This window comes from Brassica rapa, chromosome A07, assembly GCF_000309985.2.
Source record: "Brassica rapa cultivar Chiifu-401-42 chromosome A07, CAAS_Brap_v3.01, whole genome shotgun sequence".
In the NCBI taxonomy this organism is placed as follows: domain Eukaryota; kingdom Viridiplantae; phylum Streptophyta; class Magnoliopsida; order Brassicales; family Brassicaceae; genus Brassica; species Brassica rapa.
Window position 1 is genome coordinate 7,550,840 of NC_024801.2, and position 15,427 is coordinate 7,566,266.

At 42.3% G+C, this 15,427-nt stretch overlaps 1 non-coding gene across 1 annotated transcript; it reads left to right on the top strand.

Moving 5' to 3' along the window:
• The first annotated feature begins 13,185 nt into the window (after positions 1-13,185).
• LOC117126963 lies at positions 13,186-13,291 on the top strand. The gene has a single exon (XR_004449724.1). It is a non-coding gene; the product is annotated as a small nucleolar RNA R71 (small nucleolar RNA).
• The last annotated feature ends 2,136 nt before the right edge of the window (positions 13,292-15,427 follow it).

Genomic DNA, 15,427 nt, shown 5'->3' on the forward strand with positions numbered 1-15,427 from the left:
TTTAAGACGGGTGGTGTTTTCGTCGGGGCCAATCAACGAACGGGGTGTAAATATTTGTCGGATTTTTTGGTCGCGTTTGGACAATTGTTTGTAGAGTTTCGATTTTTAACTTGGCGACGTCTCGTAGTTGTTTCGAAGACTATACGTATATTTTGAGTGCTGAAGAATGACTGTTTTGTGATTTGAGCTGGATAAGGCCGTTGACAAGAGTCTAATAAAACGTGGAAGTATATGAGTATACGTACCCACTCCCCCCCCCCCTTGTTAGAGAGGGGGATAGCTGAACTCGTCTTTTGACGAGCTGCTTACGTACCTCTTTCGAGAATCAAGCCATCTCGTAGTTCTGTTTTATGCCGCGAATGTTCTTACTCGGCGGTTGTCGCCGTGCTAACCGCCTTGATCGTGGTGACCGTGGTAGGGTCAATGTTTTTATCCGGGTTTTCCGGTTGAGTCGTAGTGTCGACTTCAGAATCGTGTTGAGTTTCGATGTCCGAAGCGTTCGCGTCGGCAGACGATATCAAATCGTCTTTCTTTGAAGTGTTTTCGGCCGAAGGTTGAGATAACTTCGTGCGCTTGCAAGTTGCCGTTGCGGAAGTCACAATATGCCTAAACTTATGCTCCGCGAGGAAGCATAGCCGCGACTCTTTCTGACATCCCCACATGGATGCGACTCTGTTTTGGGTTGGGAATTTGACGCCGAGGTGGTATGTAGATGGAACTGCTTGCATGGCGTTGAGCCATGGGGTTCCCATGATCACATTGTAGTTGGCAGGATGATCGACCACCACGAAATCGACGTTTTCATGATTTCCTTGGCCTTGCCTGGCAGTTGGATCAATCCGAGAGTCATTGATACTTCGCCCAAATAACCCGTAAGTGGTTTTGCGTTGGAGTTACTTCTCCGAGTTTGATGTTTATCCGATTGAGAGTGTCGCAGAAGATAACATTGACCATTCTTCCCGTGTCAGTGAGGACTCTCCCGACGTTAATATCTCGTATCACAAGATTTTTGATGAGTGGATCGCAGTGAGGCTGATCGATCCCACCGGCTTCATCCTTTGTAAAGGTTATCGAGCTGCTTTGATCATCTCAGGGAGGGGACCATGCAGGCCAGTTTGCACTTGATTCGGCCTTCCGTTGGTTAGCCTTAATGGCCGAAACCGTATCATTGCAGTATTGCGATCCTCCGATGATCATGTTGACTTTGCGACGATTGTTGTCGTTTTCTTTGAGGAGACTTCTCCGCGGGCGGATTTCTGTCCGTCTTTGGGGGGCGATCGGTCTCGTGGATGAGATCTTTTACGCTGGTTACTTCCGAGAGCTCTCCAGCTAGTAGATTTGCGGCCAATCTCGCTCCTAAGACTTTGCAGTTGGTCGTGGAGTGTCTTCGGGACTGGTGGAACTTGCAGAAGGTGTTTTTGTCGTATCCTTGATTGCAAATCCACGTATTCCCCGTGGTTCAACCTTGATCTGAACTGATCGCGTAGTTATGCGCCCCTTGGAGTTCTTCCCCCTCGTGATGGATGTACTTTTCGTTACGAGAGTTTTTCTTCTTTGTTTTTGGGTCTACATCTTTCGAGGATGGTCTCGTCGACTTATGCTTTTGCGACAAGACTTTCGTTTCCTCTTCGATTATGATGTAGTCCGTTGCCTTGTGCAGGGCGTCTTGGATCATCGAGGGTTATCCATTTTCTGAATTTCGACTTGTACCAGAGCGTCTTTCTGAGCGCGTCAATGGCCACTTTGTCGCTTATCCCGCTGACCCAGGACATCACCAGCTTAAACCGGCTGATGAACTCGCAGAGGGGTTCAGCTTTCCTCTGCGACAGACTCCATAGATCGACATCGGACGTTTCTCTATCTATGAACCTAGAGTATTGCTTGAGAAATTCCGATGCGAGCTGTCGAAAACTTCCTATAGAGTTTCGCTTTAGGCGTGCGAACTACTCGAGTGCCGCTCCTTCCAGATTATCGACAAATAGACGGCAGTAGCCGGCGTACTTTTCGCCGTCCATCAGTCTGGCCCTTCCCATCGTGATGTGGAAAGCCTGAAGGTGCACTTTAGGATCGGTCGTACCCTCATACTTTGGTACGTTGATTTTTTCCGGATCAGATACCCTCATATCGGAGATGCGAGCGGTGAAGGACGTCTTCCGAGGCCCCTCCAGCAGTCTATCGATCTCGGGGGCAGCGCTGGTAGCGTGATGGATCTGGGATTTCACGGCCCTTACTTCTGCCGCAGTTGTGGTGATGTAATCGCGAAGATCGCGGATGTCCGACGTCTCGTCAGCAGATATCCGAGCTTGTCGGCGTTTACTACGAGTGATCTCAATTGCTTTTTAGCCAGCTCTTCTTGTTCGTTTCAATAGAGGATTTCCTCCTCTTCCATCATTGGCTTATCGAACGGAGAGCTTTCCCGAGCAGATCGGCTTCTGGTCCTTCTTGGATGTCTGTCGGCGTCCTCCTTGGTATCGTTGGAGACGTCGCTGGGATCCAAGTCGATGTCCACGACTTCATTAACCTCCGAGTACTTCGCGGGAGGTGGAGGACTCTCAAAGTTCCTTTTTTCGGCAGGGGATTTTTCGCTAGGGTTTTGGCCCGAGGGTCGTTCCCGCGTCGTTCCAGGCCTGTCGAGTGGGGTTGCAAAGTCGAGTCTCTTCCCGCGAACTTTCGTGGTTCCGCGGGGGCGGATTGCTCGAGTCCTTTCCGTTAAGGTTTCGACCTGTTTGGTCAAGGTGTTTACGAGTTTATCCTGTTCTTCTGACCTATTTCATAGGTGGCAAACATCTTTTTAAACTCCTCGAGCGTCGCGGCGTTGGCTGGTGCGTTGGCCGCGGATACGTCCGCTGCTGGAGTGTGGAGTCAGTGCCGCTTCCTCCGTTGAGAGGAGTTTGCACGTTATCCGTGTCGTCACTTGACATGTCTGGTTGAGCATGATGTGGTTGAGAGTTAGATTGATCCGTACCCCTCCCTCCCCCCCCCCCCTCTCCTTCTAGTGCGAAACTGTGGGAACCAAAATTCGCACGGTTGTGAAATCATTGGTTATCTCCTTTTAAAAACGTACGGAGTAGCCATACGCGGAGATGAAAGAAAGAATGTGAGTTGTCATCTCATTTCTAAAGTTCATCGGATCATTTATACTTGTCGTTGTGTAAGATGAGAATACTTGTGGGAACCGAAATTCATACTGTTGATTTCCGTTTAATAAGGAAAGTAGGAGAACCCTAGTTTCCTAGAGGTCCCAGATATATACTAATACCACACGCCAAGCAATCAGAACACGAGATAACAATGATAAAGTATAAGGAATCGTAAAAAGAGAGCAAAGAGAGAAGTCTTATTCTGAATTTGCGTACAAGCGTTTACAACAAGGTATTAGCCTGGGCTCGAGAGCTGTCGGCGAGATTCCTAGTTCTAAAAACTCTAAGGCGGCTAAACCTAATTGAGTCGCAGCTCGAAATAACAAAAACGGAAAGTTGCCTAATTGCTCTAAGTGCTAAGTTTGCTGTGAAAAAAGTTATCTCCATGCCTCTCGCCTAGGACTCCTTATATACTCGCTCCTAGGTTGGTTTACGCTTTTCCCCTTCTGCCCTTAAGCCGTCAAAGCCTAAAAATGGAGATATTCCATTTTCCCAATCTTCGTAATTATCTTCCAAAATTTCGTATTTATCCGCCGAAACTTGACATTTATCTTTCCTTGTTGGTTAAGAAATCGTAAAGTTGGCTTCGAGTCATGTCTTAGGTCCCTATGGGCCGTCTTTTGGCTCAAAGCGTTTATTACGGCTTCTTTCGGTAAAAAAATGAACTTTCCACGGTTTTTATCGTAAAGTTTGATTGATGATTTCAAATGTCGAGAAACATGAAACTGGTTTGCTACGGTCTTCGGGAGATAGCATCAAAGAGTGGATGAGAACGCATGGATTCATGTCGTATTCGACGATTTCGGAAAGCACGTAGTGACCAGGCAGTGTGCATGTTTGGTCGCTCCGTAGTGACCGAGCTTGGCATGTCCGTGTTCCGATTGTCACACTCGAGGTTTTTTTGTGGCTGTTTAGATACGTTTCCATTACCTTGGGACAGCTTGTGTTTGATCCGATCGAGATTTGAACAAGGTTTTATCTCGAGATCCTTCCTTCTCTACGAGGCATAACTATCACAGAAAGACACTCACACTTGTTTTTGTAGAGGTTTGAACATTAACTTCGTCGTAACCGTTTTCGGCCCCAACAATACTCGAAGGCTTTTGGTTCGCGGAGTCTCATAAACGTACAATTATAGGAGAAGGGACATATTTTGGTATCTCGTATCGATTTGATGATATTATGCCTTGAAATTTGTAAGACCAATGTGCTTGGTTTAGGGCGAGACCTAGTCTTACCATCGGTAAAGGGTTTGCGATGACCGTTTTGGCTTAAATCACCCATTGCGGTTTCGACCTGATTCCGTCTCAATATTGAAGTCTGTCAAAATTTCTCGGCTTATATGACTTGCATCGATCGGGAACCGTGCATCTCTCCAAAGATAAGTTCGAAGTCGTCTGGAAGTGCTGAAAAAAAATTTGGATATCTTTTATAGCTCGCTATTATCCTTGTGTCGGATGTCTGATACCTTGTCTCTATAGGAGGAGACGGCGAAATCTGTTTAGGATGTCAACGTTTGTTTGTTGTGATCAGTAACAAACGGAATGGTAAGTGTTATTGTTTGAGTTTGAGCCTTTGCGAAAGATGTGTGTTTGAGAAGATGTTAGTGCGTATGATGACTCTTTTTGAGTTTTCGAGAAAAAACTTTCATCTCGGAAGATATTTACATCGAAATTGGGTTCTTTGAGTGTCTGCTACGTCTCGCGGCACTAAAGACTGGATTTTTCTACCGAGTAAAATTTCATCCATTTTTATATATTTTAATAATTTGAATGTTAAAAGTCATAAAATTATGTGAACGAAATTTTTAGACAAAATTCGAGGGACATAATTTTGTGGATGATATTTGTATAAAAGAATTGTGGATGATGATTTGTAGGTGGATAAATTGTAGACAAATTGCGGACAAATAAATTATAAACATATAAAAACTGTAAATGGTTAAACTTGTTGAATGTGGATGTCTGAAGAACGAACGGATAATGAGTAAATGCTAAATTTATCTCCTTTTTATCAAACTTCGCAAGATAAAATAGTGTAGAGACTCTTCTGCACGTGTTCGTGTGGATGAGTAACGTGTGGATTGGCGAGTGAGCGTAATCCTCATAGAAAAGAGCAGTGGAAGTATTTGCTTAATCAATTGTTGAGGGTTTTGGTTTCAGTACGCTTCCTTATATTGGAGGCGCGATGCAACAATCTAGCCTCATTGGTCATGTCTTTACTGTCAAGGAATCACCTTCTTGTGAAAACATTCTTTTGTACACTTAAATTGTTTATGTATTTTAAAACATAGTTTTTTGTATAATCATCTCATAAGATTTGATTAAGTGGATATAAATTAAATATCTATGAATTTAGTTAAATGTTGAAAAAAAAAGAAAAAAAACTCGATGAAAGTCAAGAAATAGAAGGTTTTCATCTTCAAATGATTTATTTTTTAAGGAAAAGGTAATTTAGACACATTATTTAAAAAAGTTTTCCACAAATACAATGTGTCTTCTTATAATGTAACTGAAAAGATAAAATATGATTTTTCGTGTAAGTTTTTTTACGAGACAATATGTGCATTTAAAAAAAACTGATAATATAATTTATTGTCAAATAAATTTTAAATTATCGAAGCTAAACTAAGAATCTATGGTTTTTTTACATGTTATTTTCAAAACAATTTTCAGATGTTAATTTTATGTTTTTTGAAGAACTTTAAATTGCATTAAAGTTTGTTGATTTTAGATTTTGTTGACCTTAACTTTTGTTAATTTAAATATCATCTTAAGTTTTGTTTATTTTGAATACTGATACCACTCAAATTACCTTAAGGAGTGTTACTCTCATCAAAAGAGGTTCAGATGTAGTACTTAGGGATCGAATCCACAAAGAGCTAGGGAACAATTAAATCTAGTGTTTATTAATTCTAAAGGTTGTAAATGTTTAAATGGAATATCAATAGTAACAAGCGAGTAAATATAAATGTAACTTGGTTGGAAATGATATTAGATGCACGGCCACTATTCAGGTGTTGGAGATTATAATACCTATAGATGCCTAACTGTTGCATGCATGATATATTAGAGCTCATTCGCTTAACTCAGTGATCAGCTGTCGCATGTACCACTGGTTAACAGACTAGATCTCGTGTCTCACCGGTTAGTATGCAGACACAAGAGAGTGTCGATCGATAGTCTATTAAAACGTCGACCGATACACCTTTGCCAACATCGATCGATTGTCAGTTGAGGACATCGATCGACGGGTTCTAGCCAGGCCTATACGCGAGTATAAAATGCTCTACTAAGATTTTAAATTGACGGTTCGCCCTCTCTAACAATCCTAATATGATAGATAGATGTCATGATGGGATAACAAGGGTGCTTGAATATGCAATCCTATGATCAAGTTCTAGTTAGCTAGGCTAAAACAAGCAATGAATACAAATCTATCTTGAATATCACAACAAGGCAGATCTATAGTTTGGGGCTAATCCCACAAACCTATCTGAACCCTGGATCTAAAAGTTAAACTACTCAGACATAGTAAAGCAATTCAGATCAATAGATAAATAGAAACTCATTAATTAGATGAAAAGAAATAGAAACAAGGAGTTCCAATCATAACAAAACTAGGTCTAGAAAATGCTATGTTCTTTTTCTACCGTCAAAAACACTAGGCAGTATATATTCTACTAGGTTAAAAACTCGTCAGGGTATTTTGGTAATTTGGCTTGGCCTTGGTTTTTAAGTCTGCTGAATCCATCGATGGTACTTGTGTACATCGATTGATATTAATCTTCATATGTCGAGGCATTTCCTGATATCGATCATCAGCACTGTTGCGCATCGATCGATTATTCTTCCTCTCGTCGACCTCTAAGTGGTCAGCTCGGGTGAAATGTCCTTTAAGCTCCAAAATGCTCCAAAGTCATAGCTTTACTCCGAAATGCACCTGAACCTGAAAACATACCTAGAAGAGTAGAAAACATATATATATATATATATTGTAAAATACTTATATACCATGGATAAAAATAGGTCAAATCCAAGGTATATCAATTCCCCTAGACTTACTCTTTTTGCTTGTCCTCAAGCAAAACATACAGGCAGTCTCTCTGAAAGAGGTTTGAAAATATTTAAGGATTTAAGATTTTAAAACATAGAAATCTTTCCTCAACAATTTTGCAACCACATTTAAAAAGCCCTAATCACAAAAGCACATTATGCAATATCCTAGCTTAGCAACCATTTCTAACATAACACAACTCATCAATTCACGTCTGACATCCCCTCTACTGATTTCATTTCTTAGCATAAATATAAAGTGAATGCTTTACCTTGGGAGTATCGATCACAGGATGCAAGGATTTCAGACAGGTATCTGGAGCTGCAGGTAAAAGTTAATTCCTAGTTTCTCTCTCTCTAAATTTCTCTCTTGAGTCAAAGTCTGCTTCCATTGCAGGATCAGTGACCAAGATTGGACAGGGTTCCATGAATCAAAACTTAATGGTGGTTGCCACCAAGTTCTGTTAACTTCTTTTTGACATATATCCAAGAGTTCTTTGCGAAAGCGAGCCTTGAAGATTGCCGCCTCCAAGTCCCGTTTCGAACTCTTTTATTTGAGTCCTTATGAATCAAGCCTTAATGGTTTTAGCCACCAAGTCCTGTTCAGACTAATCCTAATTAAACAATAGATCTTATTTATATTTTTTTATTATTATTTTTTTTTAAATAGAAACTAACTAATCTAGGGTCGAAATTTAGAGAGAGAAAATGTGATAAATAATCTAAACCAGGCGTTACCTTCCAGACCTGTCTGAAGAATCTGATCCCATGTATACAAAGCCCCAAGACAAGCGGTTATGTCAGGTTTAGTGTTGGAAATCAGCTTTGGTTACTTCATACGGTTCAAGGTAAGTGTGTAGTTGATAGGTTGATCCGCTTTAGCATCTTTAGTGCTATCTGCAATCAGTAAAACTAAAATGGTGTTAAAGATTGGTTAGATATTCATGTTTAAATCAATATAGGATTATAGTCCATATTTTCAATAGCTAAGCATCATTTATTTGAAATTCCTTTTTACATAAGAATAAAATAAATTATATCAGTAAATCTCCCCCCAGACTTAAATTACACTGTCCTAGTGTAACTCAGTCGGAGTTATGATGAATAGTTTATGATGTACGAAATATAACAAGTATGGAAGATACATCTGACCGGATTAGTTATCGATCGATGTGTAAATGTTACATTGATCGTCGTGTGGTTGCCTATGTCGAACGATGTCGACGTCTCGTCATCGGTCGATATTCAGGTCCTCCTACTTGGGTCTCCTAAATCTGAAAGAAATAAAACGAAAGAAATTAAATGCTAGCTAATAAAACCAAAGTAAAATACCTAATAGTGGGTTGCCTCCCACTCAACGCTTGGTTATAGTCATTTAGCTTGACTGTGGTAGTGATTGGCTATTGTGTGGAGAAGCAGCTGCTTGTTGGAAAGCAAGCATCCACGTCATCTTTGCGCATTCTGGCCCAAAATGCAATGAAACTTCTTGTGGCCTCATCATTTCTTGTCCATTTGTCATCCATCTTCTCAAGTACTTTGGAGATGTTCTGTAGCCTTTCTTGAATGTTTTCAATGCAAACCTGGTGCCAGCCTATGTTGTCATAGGCGTATGCTGAAAGTTCTGTCAGTTCCTTTTGCATTGACTCTACCGTCTTGTGTATCAGCTGCTCGCCGATTGGTGTAGACTCGGCATCGATCGATGCGATTATCTGTTTGTTGGTCGATCTCGGCGAGTTTCCATCGATCGATTTCGCTAGCGTCATGTCGATCGATGCTGATATCTGATGTTGAGCTGCGAGTTGCCTCTGAATGGCTTTGACTTATTTCTATAGCCATTCTGCGTGGTTGTCTAGTCCACTGATTTTGTTGTCGAATGGAAAGTAGATATCATCGCAGCGTTTGTCAAGTCGTTCCTCCATGGTGTCTAGAGCAGTGTAGATCTTGGATGTGATCTTGTCAACCTCTGCTGCTGTGTAAGGAAGTAACTCCACAGGTTTCTTGCCATCGATCCAAGACCCTCATAGCCTGTCGATCGATGCTGATTTTGCCTGCAAAAAACTTTGATTAGTAATGTTCTCAATATCCTTTTGGGCATGAAGTAATTGACTAGACAATTTGTTTAAATATATCATGACTGGTGATATAAAACGGTCATGCATATCCTCGTAAGTCCTCAGCCTCTCATTCATGGTTGAGACTTTGGCGTCCAGCGATGTGAAGTTACACATGTCGATCGATGTGGCTGGTTGTTGGTCCTTCTTGCGAATGGTGTCCAGATCTTGCTTTAGTAGCTCGATTTTAGTGCTTAACCAGTCCACGTTGTTGTTGAGAGGGCAATAAACGTCGTTTATCCTTGTGTCGATGTATGAGACTTCCCATTCATCCCTATGTTGTGTTGAACATTGCGGTTCTGTAGGGATCTGAGCTGTAGGAAGACTGACATTGATCGATGGTTCACGTGGTGCGTCGATCAATGCTAAGGTCGTAGCTTCCTTCTCAAGTTGCTGACGTAAACTCTCAATTTCTGTCCTCATTTCTGCCATACATCTGAAAAGCTCATTGTAGCCTCTATCCAAAGGCTGATGTGTATCTTTTACCAATGTTTTGAGCTCATCTCCCAGTTTCTCCTGAGCTCCACAAATACCAAACACCATTTCATCGATTTCATCTTTGGTGTAGAGTTCTGGTGCCAGTCTTGTGAGTGTGAAGGAAGTGGCATGTTCTGGAAGACAGATGTGGCTCTTTTCAAAAAGAGATGCTCTTTCCAGTATTTTCCTGATGTTGTCCTTTGTGACAGGTATCATCTCACCAGCTACGCCTCGTGCGTGTCCACGCTCATCTCTGTAGACTCCATACTCGTCCCTTTGTTCCCAAGTGAACTTTCTGGCTCTGTACATGTCGAAAGCGCGGTTTCCACATTCATACCGTCTGTCGATCGACGTTGGTGTTACCCTGTCGATCGATGTCTCCGTTGTACCGTCGATCGATGCTTTCCCTTTTGGTTGGCGTGATAGATCTGGGTTGGTCTCTGTTGTGGCGACTCCTGCGTGGTTGTTAGGATCTGTTTGAATGACGTCTGGAGTGCCACGTTGCTGTAAGAATAGGTTTTCAGGTCCATTGGCTACTTGAAGGATGTCTGCTATGTCCTCTCTGGACACTTGTAAAATCCTTCCATCCATTGCACGTGCGTTGCCATCTGGGTCCCTGAAAATACCAAATTCATCAGGTGTTAGAAAACCGTAATCAATGTTTGCATAATCATTTAATTTAGAAATAGAAAGATTAGGGTTTAGAGTAGTATTGATCGATGTAGATACAGTTACATCGATCGATGGCAGTGTAATTTCTGCAGAACTTTTGTTTTTAGATGGTTGCTCTTCATGGATTTTTCTGTTGATGTAGAAGGAAGAGTGTTCATCTTTTTTGCTTGTGTGTTTGCTCTGATGTGTGTAGGTGGTTTCAGAGGTGCAAAACGATTTATATAGGTATCTATAAACCTAGTTGGGGAGGGAATATTCTCCTGCTCCTGGATTTTCGCTGCGGCGCGAATATCGATCGATGTTCCTTTCGGGGTGTCGATCGATGTGAGCGGTTGTTTTGCTGGACGAGGGTGGGTATCGACCGATGTGGAGTGCAGAGCGTCGAACGATGTTGGAAACGTGTTGGTGAACTTATGTGTTTCAAGTCTTTCATCCTGCAAAGACATTTCTATTGCACGTTCTTTCTAGTAATCCTCATCGTATTCCTCGGTATGTTCCTCATTAGGTGAAGTAATTACAGTGTCAACTGCAAAACTTTCATGGAAACCGCTGTCTGCCCAACTGCCTATGGAATAATCATCATGTCCTCTCTCGCTTGGAGGTTGGAAGGCAAAATGTTGGTAACAATGTTTTGGTGAAGCAAAATTGTCAACTGGGTGCATTACGTCGAGTGACGTGTTGTTGCGGTCATCGGTCACCGTTGACACATTGAAATCGATCGATGGAAAGGTTGGGGTGTCGATCGATTCCGAGTACTCTGTTTCGTACTCCGATTCATACTCTGCTCCACAATGGCATGCGCCAAAGAAGCCGAGTTCTTTCCCATAATCCACAGAATTAATGACCTTTCTCTTAGGTCGGATGGGGTCGTAGTGGATGTTTGGGTCTATGAGCGTTAGACACAATTTGTTCTTGTTCATGTAACATACGGCTCTTACTGTAGCTAGGAAAGATCTTCCAAGCAGAAGTGAAGAGTTCCAGTTAAGCTCGATGTCTAGGACATGAAAGTCTACAAGGACAAGGGCATTACCAATCTGTACCTCCAGATCTCTTATGATACCTCCTGATCGTTTTTCTGAAAGATCCACGAAGGTGAAGGATTATGTTGAGGGTTCGATGGTCAAACCAAGCTGGTCTGCCATGATCCTAGGGAGGATACTAACTGATGCTCCTGTGTCACACATTGAATGGGGAAATTCAACACCTTTGACTACGCATGGTATTGCAAACTTCCCAGGATCACTCTTCTTCGTCAATGTGATCTTGTTTTTCATCTTCTCTCTGACTTGATGAAACATTCTCCTAATGTCCTCCTCGATTACCTTTGTTTCTCTGAAGAACATCCACAACCGGTGTGTGAAGTAAGCTTCATCAAAAGGTTTTTCGATTGAGATTTTGAGGACTCGTTTAGTGAAACCATCCATCTCCTTATCGTTAGCTTCCCTCTTAAGGTTTTTACGAATCTTCTCCTTTCTCTTCCTTAACCTTCTTCCTTCAGATTCTTGTTCTTCTTGAACAGATTCTGGCGAATTATTTAAAGGGTTGGGTTTTGGTTCGGGTGAGTTTGCCAATGGTTTAGGTGGTGCTCTGAGTGCGTTGATGTAATCATTATCGATTGAGGGTAACCGCACTCGGTATGTCAGAGGTGCCTGTCGATCGATGGGAGGTTTGTTGTGACGATCAACGTCGGACTCACTCTGTCGATCGATGGTTGGCTCAACCGACCGATCGATTTTATCATAGAAAGGGGAGGGTGGGTGAGGATGCTTAGCTGCGAATTCTTCATGAGTTAGAATTCGAACCGCATTGCATTCAGTCAAATTGGCAGACGACGTCGATCGATGACTGGAGTAATCCGTCCATCGATCTTCATCATGGTCTGTCGATCGATGCGAGTTCATTGACATCGGTCGACACCATTGGGATCCACCGAGACTCATGGAGCTTTCGATTTCGAAATCTCCTTCCTCAAGCTTTTCATTTCTCACCACTTGCCAGAAATCATCATCTATGATGGCATTTACGTGGTGTTTTCCTTTGTCGGCTCCTGCCTCTCTAGCGAAATCTTCTTGCCTCTTTATAGTCTCACCCGTCTGAATTACTTGGGTTTCAAGTTTTCTCACCTGAGTCCCTAAGGTCTCGATTTTGGTGTTCAGATTGTTGTAGGCAGAGTCTATCTTACCGTTGAAATCCACGGTGATTTGTTGTTGTCCCAACAGTACTCGATCAAGCATCTCTTCGATCTTGCTTTCCTGAGTCTGGGGTGGTGGATTTTGGTAGTAAGAGTTCGAGTAGCTCTTGCTGTTGTTGAAGGGTTTTTGAAATTGTGAATTTTGGTTACTTCTTTGGCCATTTCCAAAGAAGTTTCTGTTTCCGCCCTGGTTTCCAAATTTCTGGAATCCGGTACCTCCGATGTAGTTCACATTTTCTTCTCCTTCCGTATCTGCTACTTCTCCTTCAGCTGAACAGACTTGCTTCCTAAGAAGCTCGTGCACCACATCTAACTTAGCTCTTACTTCGTCCATCTGTTCCTTCCCGATAGAGGCTACAGACTTCTTCCGTTCAGAGTCAGTGTTTTTGGTGCTGCTGCTGTTAGCAAGGTTTTCGATAAGTCTCACAGCTTCCAACGGATTCCGAGTAGTGAAGTTTCCTTCACTCGCCGTATCAAGGGCCATTTGATACTGTAAGGCGAGACCTCGGAAGAAAGTGCTTAGCAGCTGCACTTCGTTAAATCCGTGGTGTGGACAGTCTCGCTGGAAGAACCTAAATCTAATCCACGCATCTTTGAAGGACTCTCCAGCCTTCTGCGAGAATGTGGAAATTTTGTTCCGAAGTTCTTCAGCGCGCGCCTCATCGAAGAAGTTTCGTAAGAAAGCATTCTTGATGTCGCTCCAGGATGTTAAAGATCCTGTGGGTTGCTGCCTAAGCCAGTGCATCGCTTCTCCATTCAGCGTGTATCTGAAGAGCTTGCACAGCAGGTAATCTTCGGGGACTCCTTCCATCCGAATAGCAGCGATTAGATCCTCGAACCGTTCCAAATGGTCCATAGGATGCTCGTGCGGTAACCCAGAGTAGGGTATCTGCGACACGAGAGTGTAGTATTGAGGCTTCAGCTCGAAATTCTGCTTCTGGATCTCCGGAAGTCGAATAGCTGATCTGTTGGAATAGTACTCATCTGGGCGATTGTAGTCGGCCAGTGGTTTCGATCGAGCGTCCTCATCTACAGGTTGAGCAGCTCCTATAGCATCAGCATCAGGGATTACAGTTCCCTGAGCATCTATTTTCTGACCTGTTGCATTACGCAGATGACCGGCCTGGTCATACAGGTTTCCGTTCTCGTCCTGAGTTAGAATAATAATGTTTACCATTTTTGACGACACGGTATCGATCGACGTACGCGGTGTAGTATCGATCGTTGTCGAACAATTGGGATCGATCGACGATGATGGTCTGGTGTCGGTCGACGGTTGGTTGTGCGTATCGATCGACGACGAAGTGGTTGTGTCGAGCGATGTGGAACATTGACCTCTACGGATGGTGCGTTCCAAATGAGCAGGATCGTCTGAGAACAGCAAGTCTTTCTCCTTGTTGCTTCTGGTACCGCTGGGCATGCACCTGAAAAGACAAGAAAAAGATTATTAGAAAGGGGGTAAAGAAAAGAAAAAGAATTAATAAAACTAAATCTAATGGCGATCAAAGCTCTCCGGCAACGGCGCCAAATTTGATACCACTCAAATTTGCCTAAGGATTGTTACTCTCATCAAAAGAGGTTCAGATGTAGTACTTAGGGATCGAATCCACAAGGAGCTAGGGAACAATTAAATCTAGTGTTTATTAATTCTAAAGGTTGTAAATGTTTAAATGAAATAGCAATAGTAACAACCGAGTAAATATAAATGTAACTTGGTTTGGAACGATATTAGATGCAGGACCACTATTCAGGTGTTGGAGATTATAATACCTATAGATGCCTAACTGTTGCATGCATGATATATTAGAGCTCATTCGCTTAACTGAGTGATCAGCTGTCGCATGTACCACAGGTTAACAGACTAGATCTCGTGTCTTACCGGTTAGAATGCAGACACAAGAGAGTGTCGATTGATATTCTATTAAGATGTCGACCGATACACCTTTGCCAACATCGATCGATTGTCAGTTGAGGACATCGATCGACGGGTTCTAGCCATGCCTATGCGCGAGTATGAAATGCTCTACTAAGATTTTAAATTGGCGGTTAGCCCTCTCTAGCAATCCTAATATGATAGATAGATGTCAGGATGGGATAACAAGGGTGCTTGAATATGCAATCCTATGATCAAGTTCTAGTTAGCTAGGCTAAAACAAGCAATGAATACAAATCTATCATGAATATCACAACAAGGCAAATCTATAGTTTGGGGCTAATCCCACAAACCTATCTGAACCTTGGATCTAACAGTTGAACTACTCAGACATAGCAAAGCAATTCATATCAATAGATAAATAGAAACTCATAGAATAGATGAAAAGAAATAGAAACAAGGAGTTCCAATCATAACAAAACCAGGTCTAGAAAAAGCTATGTTCTTTTTCTGCCGTCAAAAACACTAGGCAGTATATATTCTACTAGGTTAAAACTCGTCAGGCCATTTTGGTAATTTGGCTTTGCCTTGGTTTTTAAGTCTGCTGAATCCAAAATGTCGCGTCTGGTGTCTCGACATCGATCGACGGTACTTGTGTACATCGATCGATATTAATCTTCATCTGTCGAAGCATTTCTCGATATCGATCGTCAGCACTGATGCGCATGGATCGATTATTCTTCCTCTCATCGACCTCTAAGTGGTCAGCTCGGGTGAAATGTCCTTTAAGCTCCAAAATGCTCCAAAGTCATAGCTTTACTCCGAAATGCACCTGAACCTGAAAACATACCTAGAAGAGTAGAAAACATAGATATATATATAGTAAAATACTTATATACCATGGATAA